The sequence below is a fragment of the Caretta caretta genome, chromosome 4 (genome assembly GCF_965140235.1).
Source record: "Caretta caretta isolate rCarCar2 chromosome 4, rCarCar1.hap1, whole genome shotgun sequence".
Lineage (NCBI taxonomy): Eukaryota > Metazoa > Chordata > Testudines > Cheloniidae > Caretta > Caretta caretta.
In genome coordinates, this window is record NC_134209.1 from 36,363,145 (window position 1) to 36,385,784 (window position 22,640).

A 22,640-nucleotide genomic window follows, 5' to 3' on the forward strand; every position below is an offset into this window, starting at 1 on the left:
AATGACCTTCATGCCTGGAACTCTTTCTTTCCTTGGTTAACCCAACATCATCCCCAAGTCTAGATCTCTTGTAGTCATTGGTTTTTGTCTCATTTTATTTAGTTTGCATTTTTTTTGTTCATTTAGAGATGGAAAAGACCAAAGTTGAGCCAGAATACTTCAGTGGGTTTTTGAGGTTGCGAGATGAGGAGCTACTCCTGGCATAAGATGAGTGCCTTTGAATCCCACTGAAATTAATAAGTGCAGCAAGCACTTAGCTGGCGTTCTCTGAGCGCTTCATGGGCCTGGGCCCTTTAGCTATGACCCCTCTCCACTGATTCTGCAAAAGCCAAGTGCCGGCTATTGCCAAATGCGGGAACACTACTAAAGCTTTCCATGTGAAAATAAGACCAACTTTTAAAGCCACTTGTTTGGATGACAACCACTTTTGAAAAAACTGGCCATAACATTTTCCATCAAAAGAGCTCACACATAATGCTTCATCCATGGGCTTTAATGACAAATATTTTCTATTCTGCTGATGTTCCCCCACCCCCGGCTTGGTTTCAGTGAGGAGAAGCAAGGGTCCTTTTTATAGAATGTCAATTTTTTCTCTATTTAACTATTCCTGCCCTTGAAAACTGCCCTTTGCCCAAGACAGTGTTGAAGTTTCGCTATATAGTCCATATTCTGTGAAGTAAGGTGACTTTGTTGGGCTGAGAGAAGGCGACAAATGCTAAGCATTTGCAAAGTTTTCCAAAAGAGAAGCCACCTTTCAAGGCTTTTAATTTTTTTTTAAAACCCATTTTACTGACATTTTTGAAAAGTTATCTTATTTAAAGACAGTTTCCTTTAACCTTTTCCATGTTAGTGTTTTATAGTGCTCAGTGCAACAGCAGTAAATCACTACACATTGTAAGGTTTGTGTGAGAGGCCATCGAATGCTGTAAAATTCCCAAAGTTTCACTATTCCAGACAAACACAGTCAACATTCCTTTGTGGAGTTCTTAAGCCACTAAAGGTAGATTGTCAACCCATGTAAACCCACACAGCTCCACTGACTATACCCATTTACAGCAGCTGAAGATCAGGCTCTGATTTAAGTTTTGTTAATTGACTTTTCAAATTATGCCATCAAGATACACCCAGGCTTCTTTGCTTATTAATGAGGGTTTGTTTACCTTACTGTTTTTTCATGTGGGCACTTTGACTGAGTACCAAGGTGCCCTCCAAGAACAATGTGTGTGTATACCCCTTAAACAGAATTTTCTGAAACATTCCCAGATGTGCAAATTATGGAAGCCTGATTACCTTGCACATATGACTTCTGCACAATACAGGGCCACACCTAACGGTGTGTGAGAAATGGGTAAGGTTTGGGAAGACATGTTGGGACGTGAAGGGCAAGGGTAAAGGCTCAAGGGGAAAAGGCAATTGCCTCAGTAAGTCAATAGGTTCTTACCACTGTGATCTTGTGTCCTCTAGAGGGATCTATTTTATAGTCTACATTAGTAATGGGAACATGAGAGTTAGAGAGAGAAAGCTAGTTCCTGTTCTCTAAAGTTTCTTGGTAGATGGCTGTCAGATTAAAACACTGTTTTGTAATTAAAGTCAATAGCACCTTTCCCCTCCTCCTCTGATAAGTACAAACATTGTAGGATGTCAGGCATGTTCTTTAGCAACCTATGCTTCAACTTAAACAATATAGGTGGGTGCATGGGCTCCTCCCTCCCCCCAAACAGTTGAATTCACTCAAAAGCAAACAGACAAAGAAAAAGGGGATGGGGCCAGGCAACAAATAATTTTGCCATATTGTGTAGGAAAGCAGAGAGAAAAACATAATACAGTAGAGGCCTGTTAGTATCTGATAAGAAGAGATCAGCTATGGGTTCACTTTGGTAAAGATTCATGCGGAAGGGGCAGCCAGACCCAAATTTGAGGCCTGCACCGTGAGCATGGGGCAGGCTCGCATTCCAGCACCCCTGCACTGGGATTTCCCCCTCCACACCGGGCCATTTTTAGGGTAGTGGTGCTGGTCCATGGGTGCTGCTGCGGCTGGTTGATGCCCCTTTGGCAGTTTAGTATTGTGCACCAAATGAATCAGGATGCTACATCTGCCCCTGATCTGACCCCAAATTCTGACTCCTCTAAGCATAGAAAGGATGTGTACAATTTCACTAGGTGCCCAGAGGCTTTTTTAAAATGTTCCTTCTTTATATGAAAAATGCTTTGCTTACCAATGGCTCAAAAAGAAAAGGAGGACTTGTGGCACTTTAGAGACTAACCAATTTATTTCAGCATAAGCTTTTGTGAGCTACAGCTCACTTCATCGGATGCATTCAGTGGAAAATACAGTGGGGAGATTTATATACATAAAGAACATGAAACAATGGGTGTTTACCATATATACTGTAACAAGAGTGATCACTTAAGGTGAGCTATTACCAGCAGGAGAGCGGGGTGGAGGGGGGGGAATCAAGGTGGGCCATTTCCAGCAGTTGACAAGAATGTCTGAGGAACAGTGGGGGGCGAGGGGACAGAGGGGGAATAAACATGGGGAAATAGTTTTACTTTGTGTAATGACCCATCCACTCCGTCTTTATTCAAGCCTCAATTCAGCAGTCTCTCATTGGAGTCTGTTTCTGAAGTTTTTTTTGTTGAAGAATTGCCACTTTTAGGTCTGTAATCGAGTGACCAAAGAGATTGAAGTGTTCTCCGACTGGTTTTTGAATGTTATAATTCTTGATATCTGATTTTTGTCCATTTATTCTTTTACATAGAGACTGTCCACTGAGAGACTGCTGAATTGGAATTAATTTGCAAACTGGATACAATTAATTTAGGCTTGAATAAAGACTGGGAGTGGATGGGTCATTACACAAAGTAAAACTATTTCCCATGTTTATTCCTTTCTTCCCCCTCCTCCAGGATATTCTTGTCAACTGCTGGAAATGGCCCCTCTTGATTATCACTACAAAAGGTTCCCCCACACGCTAACCCCGCTCTCCTGCTGGTAATAGCTCACCTTAAGTGATCACTCTTGTTACAGTATATATGGTAAACACCCATTGTTTCATGTTCTTTATGTATATAAATCTCCCCACTGTATTTTCCACTGCATGCATCCGATAAAGTGAGCTGTAGCTCATGAAAGCTTATGCTCAAATAAATTTGTTAGTCTCTAAGGTGCCACAAGTCCTCCTTTTCTTTTTGCGGATACAGACTAACACGGTTGCTACTCTGAAACCTGTCAATTGCTCAAGCTATTTCCAAAATCTCATTCAAAAATATGCAGCCGCCACTGCCCCCACAACAAAAGCGCCCAATTTGCTTAGGACGTTCCAGGAATGAACAGAAGATGGAAATGTTTACTTCTATTAAGCCCTTTTGTGGGGGAGTGGGGGGAAGGAAGCAAAGAGCAAAGTATTAGTTACAAGGAGAGTTGAACATTTTCAACCTCTATTGAATCCTTTTCTTCTTACTGCAAGGCAAGGGTGTTCCTCCTCCTCCCCCCACTGACTGCCAGAGTTGAAAGCCTGGCCACATTCCCTTTGTGTGATTTCAGTTCAATGCCAGATTTCAAAGTGACCAATACAGATAGGACAGCCAAAGGAGACATTTCATCACCCCACCTAAAAAAAAAATAGTACTGTGACAAAAGAGTGCAGTCCTGCACTTAGGGCGGAAGAATCCCATGCACCGCTACAGATTAGGGACCGAATGGCTCGGCAGCAATTCTTCAGAAAAGGACCTAGGGGTTACAGTGGACGAGCAGCTGAATATGAGTCAACAGTGTACCCTTGTTGTCAAGAAGGCCAATGGCATTTTGGGATGTATATGTAGGGGCATTGCCAGCAGATCGAGGGACGTGATCGTTCCCCTCTATTCGACATTGGTGAGGCCTCATCTGGAGTACTGTGTCCAGTTTTGGGCCTCACACTACAAGAAGGATGTGAAAAAATTGGAAAGAGTCCAGCGGAGGGCAAGAAAAATGATTAGGGGACTGGAACACATGACTTATGAGGAGAGGCTGAGGGAACTGGGATTGTTTAGTCTGCGGAAGAGAAGAATGAGGGGGGATTTGATAGCTACTTTCAACTACCTGAAAGGAGGTTCCAAAGAGGATGGATCTAGACTGTTCTCAGTGGTAGCTGGTGACAGAACAAGGAGTAATGGTCTCAAGTTGCAGTGGGGGCGGTTTAGGTTGGATATTAGGAAAAACTTTTTCACTAGGAGGGTGGAGAAACACTGGAATGCGTTACCTAGGGAGGTGGTGGAATCTCCTTCCTTAGATATTTTTAAGGTCAGGCTTGACAAAGCCTTGGCTGGGATGATTTAGTTGGGGATTGGTCCTGCTTTGAGCAGGGGGTTGGACTAGATGACCTCCTGAGGTCCCTTCCAACCCTGATATTCTATGATTCTATGATTCTAAGAGAGACATTAAAAATGCTCGGTGTGTGTGTATGTTCACTCAGAGAATTCAGACAGCTCATCCAGCTTCCAGTCAGTCCAGTCTTCTCAGTTTAGACATCTATTCATTAGATTTGGGATCCTTGGAATAATTGTATGGAAGCTTAAGGTACTATTATTATTATTATTATTATGAACTCTCAACATTATGTTCAGTCTTATATGTCAACCCTCCTGTAAATCCAAGATCAGAAGAGGAGAAAGTAATATGGTGCATAGCCAATTTTGGCTTTCGAAGATTAGATGAACCTGAGCAGAAAAAGCTGCTAATACATGGTCAAATCCTTCAAAATGCTAAGTGCCTTCTGAAGACGTGCAGCACTTCTAACAGAGTTGGCAATGGGTTGACATGTGAACTGGGTGACGAAACAACCAAAACTGAAATTCTCTACAACACTGAAATTTAATAAAAAGTTATGTTAGAAATTTGTAATATAGTGAAAGTTAATTCATTTACCCAAGATGACAGCTGTGCTCATGCAAGCCCAGGAATGCCACTAGAGATAACACTAAAGACCAGAAAGATTCAACCTGCAATGGCCATAAACACTGATACTTACTTGAAAATACTCTCCCAATCCAAATGGAAGTCCACTGAGCAAAAATGTTATGCATTTAGAAAAGGGGTCGTGTTGGTAAGTTAGATATTAAAATCTTCCTGGGATAATTTTTTTTACAGGTCTCTCGGACCATGCCTCATATATTTGCAAATGCATCTGTTTGTATGTGTAAAATTCTGCATTTTCTCTTGCAAACAGTGGTTTGACTAGACTAAACAGGTAATTTTGTGTATAGGTACCTATTTGTGTACACAAAGGTAGGGAGGTCTGCAAGAAACAATAGTGCTCTCACAAATACTATACGTGTATTACAGGAAGCCTTGTTGGGAATATCGCATGTGCAATTAAACAGGACCTGTTTACTATTCATTTACTTGATTTCCTATCACTAAAAACAATGTCATTAACATTACACTTATTTTTCCCTAATATCGCATTTTCTGTGGATTAGTAGGAATGTTTGTCTGTTCTTTAAAATACAAAAGTTATCAGATTCAGTATTTTCTATTCCACTTTTTGTCCTAAAATATTTTGGTTTTGGCTACCATTGCCCTTTAAATAGAGGTTTTACTTGACCTGCTCACATAACTGGCTATTATAGGGCAGATTTTCAAGTTTAGAACCAACAAGTGGGGCAAGATTTTCAAAAGGCCTCAGCACCCAATATGCTGGGCACCTCTGAAAATCTGTTCATTTAATTGGGTGCTTAAATTGTTGAGCTTTTCTGAAAAATCAACCAACACAACCGCTAAGTACGGTCACATAAAGAAAAAGTTTTTTTTAAAATGGGGGATGGCGGGGAATGGGTGTGCAATGGTGTCAAGGTCCCTTGATGGGAAGAGCTGGATTGCACGTTTAATTATGGTCTGTGGATATAAAGTCAGAATTTCATACTCCCTTCAGTCCACAACAGAATCTCTCACTGATGTCACAGGGCGGATTGCAGAGAGTGCAAGGAGAGGATACAGCCTTTATATTGAAACTCAATTTATCTATCATTTCTTTACTCTGATTGTCACATTCAAAATCCCTCTGTGAGAAAATGTGCTCCTCTTTCTTCTGCTGCCTCTCTTCTATTCCATTCATGCTTTCTGTTCCTCTCCCTCTACTCTACCTTGCTGGGTCTCCTTTTTTCTTAAATCAAGCTGTCTGCAGACAGTGTGTCACTTCATAGTTGGTTCATTTTTAAAGGTTTTCTTTGTAACCAATGAGGGATAGAAACTACTACTTTTTAAATGAAAGCTGAGATTCTGGATAATCTAACTGCCATGTAGAGCACATATATGCACATCATGAGGGCCAGATCTGGCCTGCTGGCTGCATATTTAACACTTCTATTGTAAGCAATTATTTAAAAGAAGTTTTTGCACCAGATCCTCAGATGGGGTAAATCTGCATGGCCTCCCTGAAGTTAATAGGGATATGCTGTTTTATGGCATCTAGCCCTCTGTATTTAGTAAAATATTGCTTAACTGGAGTCTAGTGTTCAAACTAGTTGTTACTGTAAGCCACAGCAGGAAAAAAATGTAATTATATCTGGTCTCTAATTTAAGAACTATTTATATATTTTCCACTGGAAAAATTTTGTTGTTGTTACTATTATTGTATTTTAATATGTAAAGATGAAAAAGCCTTTTCTGGTAGTAGTTTTCATGCAATGTTCTTGACAGAGGTTAGACTACTCCAGGGTGCCATTTCACTAACATGATACAAAAGCTATCAGTGTTTGGATTATGCACTATGGACTGTTATGCTTACAGCTATTCCACTTGTATCATTAGTACTGTTAGATGAACACCTGAGGGGAATAAAAAGAAAGAACCTTCTCTTCTCTCCCTCAATGAAGGAATTTATGGTCATTTTCCTGAGCTCCTCAGAATCTTACAATGTCATCTAGGTTGGCTGAGTGGTGCAAACCACATCTTGGAACTACCTGGCTCAAGTGCCGTTGGAGGTTCCAACCCTAGCATTGCCCACCCAGTTCTTCATCTTCCGGAGAAAGATGGGTTGGATGTTATGGGGTTCAGGTATTGCAAGAGTAGTGATTCTAACCCAAGTATCTTCAGGAAAAAAGTCCTGGGAGCCTTGAGCAATCAAGACCCAATATTATCCCTGTCAGGTGTTCATAATCATCACTGACCTTTTAATCTTTCTAATAATGACCAAAACTTCTCAGCTGAGAATAGTCTGAGCATATGAACTGAACAAATGTTGTAGACATTTTAACTCCCTCTTGGTGTCCCAAATTATGAAAACTTCATACTATTTCAGAGACAAAATCATAAGTCAGGAGCCAAATTCTGCTCTTAGTGACACCAAGGCAAATCTAGAGTAACTTGACTGACTTCAGTAGACTTACTTTGGACTTAGAATTTGGCCGCAGATATGCATATCTGTCATTCTCATCCTGTAAAAGCAACACTTATGCAATCATCTAGGGATGTCTAGAGTTAAGATTGCACACGCATTTCCATTGCAGAGACTTATCAGTGTGTGTCTTGGTCAATCCTTCTGCTCCTGGGGGCAAAGTATGGAAACTTACGCTTTCACATAAATCAATTGGGTGATCTCATCTGGAATACAGTTAACATTCTTTAATATGGGGCATTAGATAAATTCCTGAAATTGTAAGATAGTGCTAGCAATTAGAATACATTTATCAAATTGCTTAATATTTATATCAGAGTTGTAATTATAATAGTGATGGTAATTATGCCCAACCTATACTATAATTACAATGTAATTACACTGCTTATATTTTGATTCCTGTAATTCCCATTAATTCATATAGCTGAATCCTTAACTACAAGTACCTGCAGTTTAACTAAATGTAGTTAATGTATTAAAGGGTAACAACTCAATTTACATATATTAACCTTCCTGTTATATGAATTACTGGTGATTAGTTATCAGAAAGTTAAACATCAATGTAATTCCATTGTCATCAGTCACCATATTATAAAGTATAATCCAAATTTTTAAAAAATATTTGCAAAATCATGAAACAAATCAAAGAACACAAATTCAGACATTTTCTAAGAATTTTTAATCACTTTGTTAATTATGCAGGTGTTTTTGCAAAAAGTCAAACATAGTGAAAGCTTGTGATAGGACGCTTGTGAAAACTAGAGCCCTGGACATGGATTTTTAAGGGTGTTTAGGCACAAAGATGCAGATCTTCCTCACCCATGTGGAACCACCTAGTTCACTGTATTTAGCACCAATGGGCAGGGGATCCAGAGCCACCACAGAGACATGGGGCTTCTTCCTAGATGGCTTCAGTCATATGGAAGCCACAGGGTTTGGGGGGGGGAAATCATGTGGGTCCCCTTTGCCCAACCTCTGATACAGCAGATCCCCAGCTCTACAGAGGGCTCTTCACAGAGTATGGGTGACACTGCCATTGTATTAGTTAACTCCACCATTGGAGGGGGGAAATCATGAGGCCCCAGGTCACTGTGCTAACATACAAATCGATTTTTAGGGATAGAGTTAATTAACAATTATATTTTTCATTTTAGAACCAGTGCCATTTGAATGATTGTTTGTATATTGTAACTTTACAATAGAAAGAAAATGAGAACATTGGACTCTTGGGTCCTGTATATTGAATATTGTACTAATTACTAGTAAAGAAGCAGTATCAAAAGCTGTGCTATTTAACACTCCCTTGGTCTCCAGTGCTGTGGAGATTTTGTTGTTCATCTTTTTAATGCATTTATTTTTATATTCAGAATACTTTATTTTTATTTTGTTTTACTTGTGGATTTGTTTCAGTTACTGTAACATTGAATTTAAAGTACAATTATGATCATTAAAATGTTTTTTAAATGGCACCTTCACATCCAGCACATCTGCTGTGTGTCCTTGTACTTACAGAGGCACAGTTTCACTCCTCTTTGCTCTCCAGAGTAATTTCAGTTATGGCAGAGCAAGTTGTATTCTGTTATGCCTTGTGCATAGACAACATTGGCAACTAAGGTCCTTGATTCAGCATATGCCTATCTTTAAGTATGAGATTAGTCCCATTGACTTCAGTGGGAAAATAAATCAATAAGGTTTGCTTACATGCTTAACGTTAAGCAGATGCCTTGCCGAATCAGGCCCAAGTTGTGATTCCAGGATCTGTATTATAAGAGGTAGAAAGAACATTTACAACACAGCTTTCAGTTCTTGGCTGATTTTTCAGAGCTACAGTTAGTTTTATTTTATTTTACTTTGTTGGATTCAGTAAATGTAATAGTGCTGAAAGCGATCTGATTCAGAACGCTGGAGACAAAAACGTTAACTATTTATCCTGCATTGTTTTGTGCGCCAGTAACTCCAGGTTTAAGTCAGTAGATTGGTTCTGGGATGGAGTCTGCACAATGTAGCACAGACAGTTGCAGGACAAACTTACCCACATTGCCTGGCCAGTGTGTTTTCAACTCTGACTTGGAAGCATCAGCTATCGGGCTTAGATAGGGATACAGTTTGTGTCCCTTCAGTTCTTGGTCTCTCTGACATTGCCAACCAGATCACTTACTAATAATGGCTGACATCCATTTACTCAGAATCTGACTTAAACCACTAATTCAGTACATAGGCCTGGGGTAGTGGCAACTGTTTGTCTCAAAAGACTGTGCAACTGTGAAAGCAGGAGAGTTTCCTTGTGTCATGCTGTGACATTGTGAGCGGCTTCGAAGTCCAATTCTTGAGTGATAGTCCTTGCTACAAACAGTGCGGGTGTAAGGCGCCAGGCATTTAGATATTGTAAGTTTTCGGTACTGCATGTGAAAGTAATCCCCCACACACCAAAAATTGTACAAAAAATTATAGTGAAATGAATCAACAAAAGAGTTAAGACCCACTAAAATCCCACTTAATCTCTTATGTTAAGGACTTAAATTGGACTTCAGTGGTGCATCGGCCTTGTACAAGGGTGAATATAAAACAAAATGCACATTTGTATGACTATGCATAGACATCAATAAAATAATTACCTGTTTTTATATTCCTTTTTATTACCAATCACAAGCAATCTTCCTCTGGTCACTGTCTGCTGTTGTGTCTCAATATATTTGATAACTTTTGCTTATTACTGATCTTTGATAAATATCAATCTCTAATGTAAATGTGGACGGTGCCTTATTATTTTTTGTTGAATTTCAATCTCTCCCCCTCTCAGAAAAAATTTGCTGTAATAGAATAAAGTTATTATGGTTTTCAGTGGCCAGTATTTTTGCCTCAGCTGGTCAAACAAAGGGCTTCTGTGAAAGCATACAAGAGAAAAATAGGGAACACTTCAAAAGAATGCAGAGGAAATATTTTTCTTTCAAATTTATTAACTTCCTCTCAATATCCCTATTTTTTTCTTTAACTCTTTATTTTAAATTGATAAAATTCTTGAAGATGTAGAATTCTTTTCTTCAGCATAGAAGGCTTTTTTGAGATTGGTTAAGGAGATTTAAAATATAAACAGGGGTTTTTTAAGAAAAAGAATAGCTGTATTCAGTTATCCCTCACCTGAGCCATTCAGTCCCCAGCAACATTGATTTTGCTGTGAGGGTGTGCAAAACAGCAGGTTAACTGGCCGCCTCCTCTGGCATGGAATGTGATCTTTTGGCCTTCATGCTTCCTGTCACAAAATTGGGAAAGGAGGCTTACTTTATGAAACACAGGCAACCCCTTTATATTCACCATTGGCTAAGTGTAATATGGTTTATCTGTTACAGCTCTAAATGCAGAGTTTACATAGACTAAACTATGGCACAGTCTACCAGTTCTTACTTCTATCTATCAGTTAGAGTCCAAGAATGGTAGTGCATGTTGATGTACTTTTAATTTGTATGGATTTATGGAGGTTAACCCATCTGTTGGTTCCACCAATACACTGTGATGGAGTGTGTGCCCTACGCAGGCCTCAAAGGGGTTAATGTGGGCCTGAGAGGCCAGTTAACATACCTGGCAGCACCTCAGAAAGAGCAAAAACCAGGCTTAATTGATGGAGTGGTGGTTATAAAGCCAGGAAATTTGTAGCAGAAAGGGGCTGCAAGAAGAGAGCCTGCAGTCACTCACGGTGGGGGGAAATAGTGGTATGGAGCAGTAAGGCATCTGAGGGAGTAGACCTTGACTGCCAGCTATAGGGTCCTGGGTTGGAACTCTGATAGAGGGAGGACCTGGTTGCCACTGAAGTAAGGGGTGTGAGGACCATGCATCCCAGAGAGAAGAAAAACTAGTCATTGGACTACAGTTTGGTTGAACTCTGTTACCCTAGAAGGGGTGGACTAAAGTGTGACCTGGCTGGAAGGCCAAGCTGTGGGAAGAGAGAACACCACAGACCACCGGTAGGGGGCATCATATGGGGAAAGAGCTGGGTGGCCTCCCTGAGGAGGAGCTCCTGTGGTGAGTGAACTCCTTCACAAGGAGAAATAAAGGAAAACTTGGATTTCTGGGGTGGGGAGAAAAATGAATATGTAGATCTATGCAGGCATTTATCGGTTAGGTTTCATCACTGGCTCGAGGCACCCTTGCATGAGCTAGGTGGATATAAAGGAGCTATGGGGCTCAGAAAAGGATCCCATAGCACGGGTTACCCTGTGCAGGGGGTTTGTACTGCAGCAGCTAAATTGTCTCTACAGCATGTCCTGGCATAGGGTGTTCTGGGATGGGCCAATGGATGAGGGCATGCTAGGGGCAGGCCAGAAAAGGGAGAGTTGGAACGGAGGCTGTGCAGTCAGGACAGATCCGTATTCCTTGATGCTGTGGATCTGCTTTTCCACTGCCTTGTGCTGGGCAGTCACTTACAGCTGTTCAAAATGAGTGCCAATGATAGCACTCTATGGATTTTGCACAATGTAAATGACTACACAAGCAAGCCCTAGATTCTCATCACTTCCTCTGTCTCCTCCGACCCAGGATGTGCCTCAACACCTTCCTGGATAGTCTGCTCGTCTTTGCCTGTTGTTCACACAGACAAAAGACGACTGTAAAATAAATTGGTTAGTCTCTAAGGTGCCACAAGTACTCCTTTTCTTTTTGCGAATACAGACTAACACGGCTGTTCCTCTGAAACCTGTTCCAAGTATATTATTTTGTGCAAACCTGAAATCCACATGGTTGTATTATTTCAGGGCTAAATTCTGTTTTGGATTCACTCTTTGTACAGCTTTTTTTATTTTATTTTATTAAGGAAGCCAGGGTGTGAAAAGTCAGAATTCAGCCTTTTAGCTTACTTCCCCTTCAAACTAAAAAAAGGCTGCAGTGTAACACTGACAGCCTCTCCAAGTTAGAGTGGTGTATGGCTCTGTCCTGCTGCTGCTCTTTCTAGGTGATCAGACAATTATAACTTCCAGGAGAGCCATGAAAGATTTTAGAATAAGGGTTCCCCCATACCCCCAATTAAGAGTGGTTAACTCATTTGGGTGAGGTAATCAAACAAAGCTTGGCCTGGTCTTCTGTAAACTGTGGAAATCTTTGGATTCATCCCTAAAGTCAATGGAGTTACACTAAGGACAGATTTAGCCCAGTCTGTTTTTTTTTTAAAAGTAGTCATTATCTTTGCATCAGTAATAAAAAAAAACGTAAGGCGGCTGAATGAGTGACATGAGGTGCAAGGCCCATCTACCAAGTGATTGGACAAAGGCCAACAATGCAGAACCTGCTGAGACCGACCCTGCTGCCAAGCAGCTCTGGTTGAGATTGCTTGCTGTGGGCCATTGATCCCTTGGATGAACAGGGCTGCAATAAAAGAAAAGGAGACAAGCACATGTCCTTCCCCTTTCATGCTCCCTCCCTTACAAGTGTGTCTCTGCCCATCCCTGTTTCATTTCCAGACAAAAAGACAGGGAATGAAATCTTTTCCAGCTGTACAGTAAAACAAAACTATGCTCTGTAATTAGTAAAGCTTCTAATCTGCCATAAGCAGTGTTATGAAAATGTACAGATGCTTTTTCAGCCTAAGAGAATATCAGCAATCCATTGTTCTTGCTGCTAAAGTGTTGAAAATAGGAGGATAGATCCTCAGCTGATAAACATGGTGCTGCTCCATTAAAGTCTGATCCGATACATTTAAGTGAGCAAGATAATCTCTAGTTATAGAGTTGTCCCCATGACAGGGCTATATGTTGTTAGACTTATTTAACATACCTTCCTTTGTAAGGCACTTGAGGTGTATTGGTGAAAAGCACGATGTACGAGCTAAATTTTATCTTTGTGGATGCTTTTGAGCTCTAGTCCTGCTCATCAATGGAGAATTTAAAAAAAAAAAAGTTGAGTGGACGCTGCAAAGTTTGGATCCAGCTGCAGATCTGAGCTTGCACAGAGTTCAGGGGTGTTTACATCTGCAAGTAAAATTCAGGCTCATGTCTAATGTTCTTACATTTTTGTGCTAAATCTTGGCACAGTATGACTGAACATAGAAGTGAAATTGATTTACCTGATTTTCCAAATCAGCCTGTATTCATGTTAATTGGTTGCACTGCATAACAATGATTGCTAATTAGGCTCATCAGAAAATAATGAAATGGTACTTTAACACCTTTTATTAAAAAACCAAAAAGATACATTCAGCACCTGGGAGGGTCAAAAGTAAAACTCAAGTGCAAAGGAGAGACTCCCATAAAGTTTTAACACTTTTGTCCAAATTTAAAAAAAAAAAGGGGGGGGGGGAAGAGAAGAGAAAGAGAAAAAAAAGCTATAGGAACAGAGCTAAATATCAGATGTGCTGAGGAGATGGTGTTTAAATCCAGATTAGGATAGAATCTGGGACCACTTTTGAAGCCAGACAAGGATTGGGTTGGAATTCAGATTCAAAACCAGATTAGCTTTTCTTATGAGATTTTGGTACTTTCAGGAGATTTTAAACCACATCTAAATTAGAACGAGACAAATCATTCCTCCCACATGTAGATCTGACTTGGAACCAAAACCAATCTGAATCTCAAGTGTTTGAGGGGGCTTGGATTTTCAGTTCCACTTGTGGGCCACGTCTTGACAATACAAACAGAAAAATACAGTAGAACCTCAGAGTTATGAGCATCAAAGTTGCAAACTGGCTGGTTAACCACATACCTCATTTGGAACCGGAAGTATGCAATCAGGCAACAAAGATTTTTTTTTAAAAAGCAAATCATGTAAATTTTAAAAAATTGACAGGATAAACAAATTTTTCTCTGCTTGTTTCATTTAAATTAAGATGGTTAAAAGCAGCATTTTTCTTCTGCATAGTAAAGTTTCAAAGCTATATCAAGCTAATGTTCAGTTGTAAACTTTTGGAAGAGTCACTGTAGCATTTGTTCAGAATTACAAACCACCTCCATTTCTAAGGGTTTTTGTAACTCAGGTTCTACTGTAGAAGTAATTGAGCAAATAGAACATAGCATTCTGATGAACAAGCACAAAGAAGTCAGTTTCGCAGAGTGCATTTTCTCTGCTGCACTAGGCTCTCCCTGAATAATGAATCCAAGCTCTAAAAGTTTTAGAATTGGCCCAAATTGTACCAGTCAGTCTCCTGCATGTAGATGAAAAACGGAGATCTCAGGTCCTTCTGAGAAGTTAGAGGTATCTTCAACTGAGCAATAAATCGGATATTCAAGGTCATCTAAGCAATGGGAAGATCCAGAGGTGCCGAGATGTTCCAGTTCATCACCCCGTATATAGGACGCTTACCTGCTATGTGAGTGTGGACAAGTAACCTTATCTGTTTGCCAGAAGCTGGGAATGAGCAACAGGGGATGAATCACTTGATTACCTGTTCTGTTCATTCTCTCTGGGGCACCTGGCACTGGCCACTGTCTGATGACAGGAAACTAGGCTAGATGGACCTTTGGTCTGACCCAGTAAGGCCATTCTTATGTGCCTTACAGTATCCCAGGGATTCCTCACCTATGAAATAGGGATACTGATCCTTACCTTCCTTGACAAAGTGCTTTCAGATCTATGAATGAGAAGTGTTGTACTTAAGAGTATTATAAGAGTGAAGTAGTTTTCAGATATTTGAATCAGTAGATATTGATCAACTGAGCAGCATACTGAAACATCCATCTTAAAAAAATAAATTAACATTTATATACTGTTACAACCTTGTTGCTGGAAAAATGTTGTAAGATGCAATGTCCACTATATCAAAGGACACAGACAAAGGAGTACTAATGATATCCATCTTAATTGACAAAGCTCTTTATTTTAAATACTCTTAAACGGACACGTGAATTAGCCTTTTGCTCAATAAGTCAAGTCCCGGTGCTGTTTATCCGAGTGCCCCAACTCACTGATGACCACCACAGACCGTGTGTGTCATTTCGGATGTTTGAACCAGTGGGGGGGGGGGGAGGGTTATGACAGCATAAAGAGGATAGATAAGAACTGAAAGGAAATTGGGTATTGCTCTGTGAAGTATTTATTTCCCTAACAGGAAAAAACTGGAAAGGAATAAATTGTTTCATGTTAGTTCCCAGAGTTGAACTAGTGTGCCATGGTGCAAATTCATTTTTAGTACACACCGTTCCTTTATTATTTGGATAACAAATTGACTTAACTCAATTACCCTTAATGAGTTGCAGTGAATCTAAGTCATACTAACATGAAAGAAAGAAAATCCAATGGCACTCTAGTTATGAGAGATGAGAGAGGATTGAATTATTCCTCCCACCCAGCTGCCTACTAGCACATCATCTTCTCCCCACCCCAATTACCCTTCTTGTACAGGGCAGCTGTAATGGAAAGGTTTAAGCTGTAGACTGGCAGTTAGGGGAGCTGGGTTCAGTCAGACTCTGCCACTGACTGCATGACCGTGAACAAATTGCTCAATTAGTCTGTTCCTCTGTTTCTCCATCTATAAAATGGGGAGAGTGCTTATCCACCTTTGTAAAGTACTTTGGGGTCTATGACAAATCATTAGATTCTTGCAACACATTGTTTTAAGTAATCCACGTTTACACAGTAACTGTTGTCATGCCATCTCCTCTGTCAGGAGAAGGCTTGCAGGCTGGAAACTTGGATATGAGGGGTACTGATCAATGGATTCCCCCTTGAATGAGGGCTTCTAGAATAAGTTCTATTCCATTTCTGCTTTTAATATTAATACTTTGTATTGTGTATAGCTCCTTTCTTGGGAGAATTGTAAGGCAAGTTATAAACAACCTGATTCTCACACTATCTCTGTATGGTGTATAAATTGTAACCATTTTACAGATGACTAAACTGTGATACAGAGTTTAGAGTTGGGAACAAAACTCAGCAGTACTGAATGGTTCTCACCCATTCTAACAGCCAAGTTACACTGCCTTTGTCATCTTTTAAGAGTTAAGGTCTTCAGTTGCCCTTTTCCACTCTTCTGCTGCTATGGTAAAGGATTTCTCTAGCGTAGCCTGTCCAGGCCCTGCAGTTCTATCAAGCTTACGCTTAACTGCACTTCATTTTTCCATAATGATTTCTACAAATCTGCTAGAATCTTCTTTTAAAAATAGATCATACACCAAACAGCTGAATCATGAATTGCATCGTAATAGGTCGAACTATTTGTAAAAAGAACAGAGCCATTATTTTATTCCTGTTGTAAATGGCTGTATAATCTTTTTTTAAACTTAAGCTATTTTAAGTCACAATATCATTCTAGTTAAGTGTTCAGTTCAGCTCACACACCATGTAGATAAGACATGTGTTGTGCCTTATCTTGGCTTTTCTGTGCCACTCCTGCAAAAGTGAAAGGCCTCAAAAGCTGTGGACAAAGGTAAATCATGTGTTGTAATGTTTAGCAAATGATCACTTTAAATCAAATATAAGGAGGGAGAAAATACAGTCTGACTATGAAGTTATTAAATATTTACACCCAGGGCAACTATATTAGGGGGACAGGGAGGGGAGAGAATATTCCTAGCTTGTCAAAAAAACCATACCCCTAGTTCTGTCATCAATATCTGTTTTAACATTCATTGTTCCCTTTAATACTGCTAGTGACAAAACATCCTGTCATATCATTTCAGAGCTAAGGGGACACTTCAGGAAGCCCTTGTGAGAACTATCTCCTACCCTTGTCTTCAGCTCTGGGGAGCTGAAATAGATGAAAATCACTTTGGCTCAATGGACCTGCCAACATCAGAAAGCTGGCAGTAGCCAGAAATGTCAGGTTCCACCATTTTCTTCACATGCATGGTGTGCTAGGATATAAATTCTGATTTGGGGTCCTTGGCCTGGGAGCTCACAATACAGTTCATTTAATGGCTTGAGCATGCAGAATGCCTGTCCCCTGCCAACAGAGTTGTATGCAGTTCTTCATTCTAGTAATTTAATTAGAAGTCAATGAGATTACTCACATGAGTAAGAATCCATTCTTCACCTTAGAAAGATCCTTGGAGCTTGTACGTGCTGGCCAGCATATACATTTGAGAGATGCTGGTTTTAGCAAATCTCTGCTAACTTATGGCCCCTCACAGACTCACTCCTATCCTCCCAACATCCATCCATGTACTGTTTTTCTAGTGTCAATCACCCTGGTATCTAGGTGGTACCAATCTGTCACCCACCTTCCTTTCTGCCTTATTTCTCTGCTGCTTTTCCTTCCCCAAACAGTGTAAATACACCTGTGTTCTTTCAAATGATTTCGACAGTCAATGACCATCCCCTTTACTTTGCCCCAGGTGGAAGCCTTCCCCATCTCTATCCCAGCATTTGATAGAGTAAAGTGCTGGGAAGGACAGATCAGTTTTCCTATGCCACATCTTGACCGCAAGGCACCTCAAAGACCAGTTTTTAAAATAATTTCCAATCATAAAGGAGCACTTCTAAAAGCAGCTAGTACCTAGGAAAGACTAAAGGTGGCTGAATCTGCATTTTCACCTGACCCAGCAATGAAAGCATTATCCCACAGCTCACAGACCAGAGGGACACAATGGAGTCTATTGTCTTCAGTACACACTCATCACTTACTCACATTAATGAAATTTGCAGGCACAGAAAGTAGAATATGCCCTAATGTGTTCATTTTAGATGTGGGAAAAAAAATCTCATTAGAATCCAATTTCTCCCAGCTCTGTGCAAACTATTTTCTCTTTTCAAAGCCAGTGTAAAAGAAAGTGCATACACCCGGATTTGAATGTGTGTGTTTTTAGGCTTACATGGAAAGAGACCATTGTTGTAGTTCAGTTGTATCTTTTTAATTGGTTCAATGCCACTATAATAGGTCTCTTCCTTTTCAAAATTCACATTCATCCTTGTACTTTTTAAGAATATAAGTATGTCTTAGGTGTTCTTCTTGTATCAGAACTGTAAGAGGTCTACTCTTACTCAATATACATTTTAGTCTGAAACATTAAAAACTCCATACTCTTCCAGTCCTTCACTAAATTAGGCTTCTATGTATGACTAATTACAGCTAGGGTTACAGCTTTCACCACTGCCTAGCTCTGAAAAGGTTCCACTTTGTATCCCTTTGTCTCTTGAAATGGGACAAAAAGAATGACAACAGTTTGGGATTTATATGATAAAGCATCTATCTTTCACCTCTGGGACTGTGGCTCAGAATCAGCTTCATCCTCTTAAGTGCACTGACTAACAAGTGAGATGAGACTCAGATGAATGTAAATCTAAACAATTACTTGGAATGTATCATAATTTGAACTCACTAAAAAGGGGAGACTGAATGAGCTGCATACAGAGGATAAGTTCTGGAGAACACCAATACATTTGCCAAAGAGAAAAGACTGAATGACCAGAATGCAAAAGATGTGAATTACACTGGAGTGTTTTATGGGGAACACAGGCAGTTGAACAATGGGGCTTGGTGTACAATAGTACACCAACAGAATGGGACAGCTACCATATCTAGACTATGCATACTTTTGTCTGCCCTGCTTCTGATGAACATGAGAGGCCTGCAGAAGACAGGATTATTGTTCACTTTAAAAAACATTTCAGAGTAGAGAGCCTGGGATTGGGAGAACCAGAACAGGCAGCATCTAACAGACTGCATGGTTCTTTTGGCGGTGGCCATTGGTCTCCATGTGATTTGATTGAGAATTTTTCAAAGCCCTAGCATAGGTTTTATGGATGGAGTATCCTTGGATACCATTTTGAAACTATACCTAATCTAAGTTTGACAATACTTTTTGGTTTATTAAAATGCCAATGCTTTTTATTACCTGTATCAAGGTCAAATAGATAGTCATTTATGTAAATACCTCCAGAACTACAGGGTCAAATCCTGCCCTCAGTTGTAGCTTTGCAACTACAACTTCTGATGGAATATCATGAGTGTAGCAGAGCAGATTTTGACGTAATGCTTCTTTAAAAGTACCTAAATATGCTTACTAAGATGCCCCACATCTTCTAGAATGAATGTCTTATGAGCCACTTCACCAATGCTTTTTTGTTGTTGTTGTTCTGAGCTGCTGGCATGCACTAAGGGCCTCTGCCAAAGGTCATTAAATCAGTGGCATCTGTCCACTGACTACAGTGAGCTTTGGATCAGGTTGTGACTGCGAATGTTGGCAGTGCACTTGTTTCCTATGTGTGTGTTTTTCTTGTAGTTTTTCAACAGCTTTTGTAAAGTAGTATAATTTTATCAGTGGCAACTGAAGAGAGGATAGTTTCTTAAACACCAGTTCAGTCAAGCCACAAAGCCAGCAAACTGGAAAATTCCCTTTGGGTAGTATCACTTTAAACAGCCTTCAGCCAGCATCCTGAAAACAATGCTATGGTTTCTTTTAAGATGAGGGTTCCTGCCCTTTCATTTCTCCTCTGACATTCCCCAAATGCAGGTGACTGAATGGTAATTTACCTTACACCTTTCTCCTCAGCATACAGGTCATCCTCTTGACCTGTCAGACCTAAATGGTGCTACCTGAGGTGCTGTAGCCTGTAAATAAAGGACTATAAATAGCATGATGTGGAGGGTGCCCTGGGCAGCATCTGCTGAGCAAAGACATTGGAGGAGGAAAGGGGAGGCAAAGGAACCTTTCTTCTTTTTCTTTAAGTGATACAAGTTCTCAAAGCCAACATCTGAACTTCTATAAATTGCAGAAGGAGTCCTTTGAAGTCAGCATAACCAAACCATGCAGTGGACATGCTAGGTCATCCTGGTAACATCCTTCTGCTTATGTTTAATGTATCCATTCTAAACAAAGAAAAAGCAGGTTGTGTATAGAGAAGTGTGTGAAATCACCACCACCCCCCTCCTGCCCCCCACACACAAAAACCTCACTCTGAACAGAAATGTAGAACAGCAATTATAATTTTTACATTTGAAAAATCACTTCTAAGAGCCTAAGTAAATTAGACACTCAGATGGCATTGAATTTCAATGAGATTTATGCATTAAGCTACACCTATTTGGTGCTGTCAGTTTCCTGCACAATAATATAGACAAAAGCCTAATCCAACACAACAGATATGAACATCCCCATACTTTGAAATCTGAAATTCACAGCTGGTTCAGATCTGTTGGATTGAAAACAAAACCACAGAGCCAAACACCTCTAACCTTTTGGAAAAAAAGATTAAATTTGGTTTGGAAATTAATGGCTTGGGCCCATCAATACAGTAAATGAGGTCTTACTTTTGCCAGATTTGCTATAAATTAGTTCCATTCTAATTAGGGTTATAGTCCTAGTAATGAATTACCTTGAGAAAGTACTTGGGGATACCCAGCTTTTGGTTCTGTCAGTAAAGAGCGTGCCCAAAGTTTAACTTCCCTTTTCTTCTCCTTACCTGACCCATATTTGAAGGGATGCCGACTTTTTAAAGAAAAAACAAACAAAACAAACAAACGACAACAACATAAGGCAAGCAATCTGGTGCAATTAATATAAGAACTGTCAGGAGTTTAGAGAGTAATAATGGGAATAGACAATGCTGTTCAAGGGCTGAACTTCAACTATAAGCAGGGAAATGACATTTACACTGAGTATAATTTCCATTCCAATGAAAATCTTTGGTTATGAAAGATTAGTTTATTTTGGTTTGCTGGTAGACAAATTAAAACCCTATTCATTTCCTTGAAGTTCACTTATAACTTTATACTAGGGTGGCTGAAGCATCAGGGAAAATAGCAAGCTCATAAACAACCACCAGCTGCTTTTGGTTATTAATATGTACAGCTATATTCAATTGGTTTATTAATACATCAGAAGATTTATAGCACTGTGGGACCAGATGGCGTGAGATTGCTAATGGAATAAGGTTGCTGGTAAAAATTTGGTCAGGGCAGTAGTGACCACATGTTGTTGCCATCTGATCAGTGGCCTGTGTGAAACAAGTTTGGGAGAGGCTTAACTCCAGTGCCCAGTTCCATATCACCAAAACCAGTCACAAATTGACATGCTTTGGCACCTTTATGTAGCAGTTTCTGCTGAAAGACCAAGATGATGGGTGTGTTATAAGGGATTGCTCGATTAGATAAATAGGGCATGGAGACTGAACTACACTTGGGTAATCTCACCACTGGCAGGGTAGTGTCATGAGGTTTGCACTGTCGCTGCCCAAGCTTTACTGCTTCTGTAGAGGAGAGAACTGCCAACTTCAAGAACTGTGCTGAAGTGACTGTTCTGGAAGCTGAATTTGAACACAAACTTCATAAGGACAAGGAAATGTAGAATGTAAGTCAGGATTGCCAAAAATTTTTACTATGGAGGGCCATGCTGGAAGCTTGTCAAAAGGCTGCAGCCTGAACCAGGTGTACATACAAAAAATATACAGACCAATATTTTCAAACCTGGGTGCTCAGCAATAGGCTCCTCAATCCCATATTAAGGCACATAAAAACCCTTCTGTTTAGGTGCTGGCACATGGCTGTCCAGGCCTAACATTAAGAATTTGCATCTGAAAATTTTAAGTCTTCTCAAAAATACCCAACCACCCTTTGCCTGTGCTTGTATCTTCAGTACAAAAAGTTTAGTAATGGCTTGTTTAGTTCATGAGCAATACAAATCTGCACATCTGTTTAGCCTGAATGAAAGTGGGCTGTATTTTCAGATAATTTGGGTTCCCAGGCCTAAAATTCACAGTGTGATAAAGATGAATACTTAAAAGCAAGACAAATAAGCCCGTCTTCTCCATCTATTGGTCATCTCCTATTGTCAGAATAATCATGAGCTTCGTGATGTGATCAAACCTCCAAAAAATTGGTTCTGGGGTCAGTACATGCTGTAGGTGGTTGTCTTAGTACTCCTACCTCCACTTATTGAGATGACTTATTTCAGCATCACTGTGTGCTGAAATTACCTTGTCATTCTGAGTACGTGCCACGTCATAACAATCAATCAATATGCTTGTTGTGCAAGATCCTCTGCATCTGCATAGCAGCTGGACTCAAACTAAAAACAAGCAAATTTGCAGCTAATCTGTCCTGTCTCAGCCACCAGGAACTCATTTCTCTGCCTTTAATCTTTCCAACTACTGTCTAAATTCAACTATGCAACAGCCACAGCCTTTACTTCATAGTTGGGTTTGAAGGCCTTAATTGTCAGGTTAGCTATTTCAAGTTTGCTGCGTGAGTTGGGGGACGGGAGGAATGGTGATGGAGGTGTGTGGGGGGGTGCTATTAACTGCACAGTAAGTACAGATTGTCTTGCAGCTGCTTACAAAGTTATTCTTCAAACTGGATGTTACTGCCTGACACTGAGTCCTATTGTGTCTCGGAAAAAAATCTGCTGGTGG

The 22,640-nt window shown here is 40.1% G+C and overlaps 1 protein-coding gene across 2 annotated transcripts in view; it reads left to right on the forward strand.

The window, feature by feature from the left end:
* Positions 1–22,640, forward strand: part of LOC125635670 (alcohol dehydrogenase 1-like) — a 100,768-nt gene that overhangs the window by 58,881 nt on the left and 19,247 nt on the right. The window lies entirely within an intron of this gene.